Consider the following 6000-nt stretch of genomic DNA (forward strand, 5'->3'; position numbering starts at 1 on the left):
GCAGTAATGGTTGCCCCATCCATCTGGATTGAAAAGTTATGGTGTAGAGTCGGGTTGGCAGAAACTTCAAGCATTTCCGTTTTCGCGAGGTTAAGCTGAAGATGATGATCTTTCATCCAGTGTGAAATGTCTGACAGGCAGGCTGAAATGCGAGCTGGAACCGAGGGATCATCAGGGTGAAAAGAGAGGTATAGCTGGGTATCATCAGCATAGCAGTGGTAGGAAAATCCATGTTTCTGGATGACTGTTCCTAAAGATGCCGTGTAGATAGAGAAGAGAAGTGGCCCAAGAACAGAGCCCTGAGGTACCCCAGTGTTTAGATGCTGTAGGTTGGACACCTCTCCCCTCCACGACACCCTGAATGACCTGTCCGAGAGGTAAGAACTGAACCATTGAATAACAGTGCCTGCGACGCCCAGTGACTCAAGCGTAGATAGCAGGATGTGGTGGTTTACAGTGTCAAAAGCAGCTGATAAATCCTGAAAGATGAGGACAGATGATTTAGAGTCTGCTTTAGCCAGTCTGAGATCCTCTACGACCGAGAGCAGGGCAGTCTCAGTTGAGTGGCCTTTCTTAAAGCCAGATTGCTTGTTGTCCATGAGGTTGTTTTGAGTAAGAAAGTCCAGGACTTGATTGAACACTACTTTCTCCAAAATATTGAATGGAAGCAGGGATACCAGTCGGTAGTTTTCAAGTAGTGTTTGATCCAGGTTGGGTTTCTTTAGCAGTGGGGTTACCCTAGCCTGCTTAAATGAAGTAGGGAATAGACCAGAGTCAAGAGATGTGTTAATTATGTGAGTCAGTGTTGGTATGACTGCAGGAGAAATGGCTTGCAAGAGATGAGAGGAAATGGGATCAAGCGGACAGGTGGTTGCATGGCTTGATAGCACGAGATTGGACACCTCAGACTCAGAGAGCTGGGAAAAAGAGGTGAGTGTGTGTGGTGTTGGTGGTGTATCTTGTGTGTTTGTTGTTGGTGCAGCAAATTGAGCACTGATTTTTGCAGTTTTGGTGCAGAAGAATGTAGCAAAGTCATCAGTAGTGAGTATGGAGGATGCGAGTGGAGGAGGAGGATAGAGGAGGGAGGAAAATGTTTTAAAAAGTAAGCGAGGATTGGTGGCACTGTTGACTTTCTGACGGAAGTATGTCTGCTTTGCAGAAGTAACCTCAGCCGAGAAAGAAGACAGAAGAGTTTGGTATGTTATGAGCTGTTCAGGATTTGTAGTTTTTCGCCAAATTCTCTCAGCAGCTCGAAGTTTTGAGCGATGCTCACAGAGAACATCAGAGAGCCAGGGTGCGGGAGGACTGGCCCGGGCTGGCCTGGATGTAAGAGGACATAGTCTGTCTAGACATGATGCTAGTGTGGAGCAGAGTGTATCAGTGGCACTGTTCGTATCAAGTGCAGAGAGTTTGCAAGATGGAGGAAGAGAGTTTGAAACAATGGTGGATAGTCTATTGGGTGAGAGAGAGCGTAGGTTTCTGCGAAAGGCAACTACAGTGTGTGGCGGCTCAGGCTCTTACAGTATCAAAGGAAACAGTGGCTAAACTTTCTAGTATTAAACACAGATAGCTGAAAACAATTTTAAATGTCCTACAACTATACACAACCAGCTGAAAACAAGTCTAAGTGTTCTCTAACCAAACACAGCAACTGAAAACAGGTCTAAATGTACTTACACAGTGTTGCTCTTGATGCTAAAGTGCTTCTCCTGCTGGCTAAACCTACTGTGCTCAACTATATAGTCTTTACCTGGCGTTTGGACAAGCCTCCAAAGTAAAAAAACACCCGAAACTGCAGCGGCGGGGCACGAAAAAACACATATATATACACATACACACACACACACATATATATATATATATATATATATATATATATATATATATATATATATATATATATATATATATATATATATATATGTATAATGTATATGTATATATATATATATATATATATATATATATATGTGTGTGTGTGTGTGTGTGTGTATATATATATATATATATATATATATATATATATATATATATATATATATATATATATATATATATATATATATATAAGAAAAGGCCACAATGACTTACATTTTACATGTGAATATGCAATTTACCATATAGCATTCTCACAGTATGAAAAATTCATTATTGTACTGTTACTTTGCTAATAATTTTGTAAACAACTAGATTCTTTCTTGAAAACACATACATTTTTGTGACTCAACAGCAGTAGTATTTTTGAAAATTTGATTAATGGCATTTGTATTAAGTTTGGGCGATGTCGACCAATTTGGCATCATACGATGTCTAATGTGAAATATCGCGATGGAAGATGGCATTGTCATCGTAGGCGGTGGTGAATTAATTATTTATGAATAATCAATTAATTTATAACAAATTAATTATTTGTAGCCTACCGTTTCAACTACTTGACCCGCATGGCCTTAGTTTTACCCATAAACAAATCATAAATAAAGTCCTGTCAATGTGATCGTTGTCATTATAATGGTGTCGACAAACTTGGTTGGTAAAAAAGGTGCACAACCAACAGGAACCAACTAACAGTATATGAGGTTTTTGCTAAAATTACTAAGTACAAGCGTGAAAGGAGGAAGATTGAAGCAGCATACTGACGCTGTGACACGTTACCTGATAGATTCAAAGGACAGAAGAGTCGTTAGGTAGAGACAAGATTCATTAAATATCACATTTAACAACTATTTTAAATGCTAGTCCAGGGGTCCGTTCTTCGTATGTGGATTACTCAATTAGCTGGATTTGGTTATTGAAGATCCAGGATCGTTTTGTTCTTCAAAACTCATCCGAGAGTTCTGATAGCTCAAATCTGCTCGGGAGCAGGTTTATTTTATATAAACAGGATTAGATTAGCTCATTTCAAGTAAATGTAATACTGAAAGTGTGTACCAAATGCTGATATTTTCTTACAGTAATAACCTATTGGTTATATACACATGGTAAAATAGTAAAATGGTTAAACAAAGTTTATTTATACACATTTATAATTTATAATAATTAATGTTATTTAATTTTAAATAATTAATCATATTTATTTACATATATGTTGAAAAATATATAAATAAAACTTATGCAATCTGCACTCTGAAATAAAAGTACAAAAACGGGGTCCAATAGGGATCAAACAGACGTTTATTAATATGGACTTTTAGATACAAATGCATATTATTTTAAGGTACTGATCCAGCTTTATTACAATTTCTGAATGATAATAGACATGCACAATATTCGACTGTTTTTGTTCGTTTGTTTGTTTGTCTGTTTTTTATAAAGGAATAATAATTTATGCAGTCATGCATTTTGACAGCTAATATGACGGTGATTTGATGCTTTGCAAAAGTTGCAGACACCTTTACAAATATCAAAATGCTTTTTTGATGCAAAACTTATTTAAATTCTTTACCCCGATTAAGAAATTAAAATAGGCCTGGGCTATTATTGTAAAGAAATTTCGATCTAAAATGTAAAACTAAATAAATAGTTAAATACTCTTGACACATGAAAGTGTAAAGCCTGTAGCCCACAACAAAGGTGTAAAGTTATTGCGTATTATATTTAACAAACTATTTACTATGAATTTTATGTAATTTTGCTCACATGGTAAATTGAATATTAATCAGATGATGTCATTACGCTGCTGTGCCATCAGCCAATCGTTGCACTGTTGATCATGATATCGAGGATCAATAGATCTGTCCTTCACAGCACAAGCAGCGATCTCAGATCAGTTCATCCTGACATTCTAATCTGATTTGCAAACTTGTTTGAAGAACCAAATTAGCCAGAGATCAGTTATCAAGATTAACAGATCCAGGATCTGTCAAGTCATCTTAGATTATTCAAGCAAGGTACGAAGAACCGACCCCAGATGGTCATGTAGTGTGAAAACATCTGTGACATGACTACTTTGAAAATCATACAGTCTGAACTTGGCATAAGCAGCAGCATGTGGAACTTTCAGAGCCCTGTCAACTACTAAATGTATGTTGTTCTGGAAGAGGAGATGGTGCTCTTCAATTTAGAAAGCTTTATCGATGCATTTTTTGGATTTGTCTACTCAACATGGTGTAAAACAATGACTTTCTAAACATGTTCATGTGGTAAATAGTAAAAGATGCAGCTTTCAAGTGCTTACACTTTTTTACTTTTTCATAACACTTTTGTGAGTTTTTTCCATTCTGTGTCAACTGGGTTAAGTATACCATTGTTTAGATTTGATGGTGTTTTTGGTGCTTTTAATATGTAAATGTATTTGATGTTTAATGTTAATGAACAGGTTTAAGCATTAAAATGCAATTTCATGAGTCCAATTTACCTTTTGTGGAATGGTAATATTCAGGTGACATTACACTAAACAATGGTTAAAGTAAGCTTAATATATATATATATTACATCTTGGTGTATGTTTTAATTTTACTTTGTAGAAATATATATATATTTTGTATATATCATTATTATCTTTCTTTTGGGACAACAGAAAATAAACAATTCAGTAAAGTTGCTTTAGCAATGTAAATTACCCAATATACATTTTTAAATTAAATGAAACCAAAAAAGGCACACTACAACAATTTAAACTATTCAATCGGGCCAATATAACATGATCAGGCAGACTTTATGGTTTTTCAATTTGCTTAACGCATTATTTCTAATTGAACCAATGTTAACAGGCTGTTAAGAGGTAAATTTTTATTTTTTTATTTATTTTTTTACGGTGCAGAAGAAATCTATTTTCAATGCAATTGCTTGAAGTCCAATTGGTCTACAATTTAAGTCACTTCAAGATTGGTGTAACAGATTGTAGTAAACAAAGTTTTTATGCTAACATATCCATGCTCCCCAATACTGCCATTATATTTACACTAGTTTTATTTGGTGCTGGTGATAATAAAAAAGAACTAATGAATGAATGAACATATCACGGTAAGTCTTAGTACATTTATAATAAACCACAGCAGCCCAATTACATTTTTCTGAAAGCATGACATAAAATTAGCAATGTCAATTAGTCATGAGAATGGATGTTGAGCTTTTTCTCAGAGCAGTATGGGAAAATGGTAGCTATCAATAGTCAACAATACTTCAATCAAGTTCAAGTTAATTAAGATTAATAACAAGCCGGTGGTGTTTCAGTTTCCTAGACATAAATAAAATACTGTTCTACAGATAATGCACACTAGCCTATTATTTGAAATATTTAATGACGTCTCCAGTCAAAACACCTTCACGACTCACTGACAATCCTATATGAGCTTGCTTTGTGAATCGTTCGAACTCTTCTTTAAACGAGAAAGGCACGAGATTTTCCAGGAGTTTGACAGAGCAGAGATTTAGCCACGCAACTGAATTATATCAGTACTTTAACAGATCACAATTTCATACATGTGCCATATGCGCGAGCTACTGTCAACACGTTAATGGATGCATCTGGCAACATACATCATCGCACTGTCACGACAATCGTAGGTGATTCAAATCTAAAGACAAATTATTGGACAGCAATGTAACGATCACCTTTGGCAATGAAGTCCACTAACTAGCGCGGCGTTGCATTGTGCAACGGACAAAAGGATGAGAAACCGAGAGTAGCGTGTAAACTTACCTTGATGCATGCGTAGACGCTTCGATATGATTGTCGACGATGGACGAATAGATAATTTATTCGTGAGAGCGAACAAATCAGTCCTTTCCGTAAAGCCCTCCTATTCGATTGGAAGTGGTGACCCATCACAAGCGAATGGGACAGCCCTCCTCCACCCCAACCTCCTCCGCCTCCCAGGGAATCTGGCATTGTTGGTGTGCAGCGATCCACCTGATACTTCTGTTCCCTCCAATTCAACCATAAAGAATAACACGAAGGAAACCACAACCAGGCATTATTTAAGATGAATTTGTTCGTGCTTCAATGCTTTGCGTTATCTATCTATATATAATTATTATTATATCATTATCATCAATTTG

The 6000-nt window shown here is 36.2% G+C and overlaps 1 protein-coding gene across 2 annotated transcripts in view; it reads right to left on the reverse strand.

Annotated features, from left to right (window-relative positions):
- pde4bb (phosphodiesterase 4B, cAMP-specific b) overlaps nt 1–5730 on the reverse strand; it is a 152140-nt gene extending 146410 nt beyond the window's left edge. For both annotated transcript variants that reach the window (XM_056473792.1, XM_056473778.1), the window contains exon 1: nt 5642–5730. The gene's annotated coding sequence lies outside the window, so the exon portion shown is untranslated. The remainder of the gene's footprint in view (nt 1–5641) is intronic.
- Between the last annotated feature and the right edge of the window lie 270 nt (nt 5731–6000).

Source organism: Danio aesculapii, chromosome 2 (genome assembly GCF_903798145.1).
Source record: "Danio aesculapii chromosome 2, fDanAes4.1, whole genome shotgun sequence".
NCBI classification, from domain to species: Eukaryota; Metazoa; Chordata; class Actinopteri; order Cypriniformes; family Danionidae; genus Danio; species Danio aesculapii.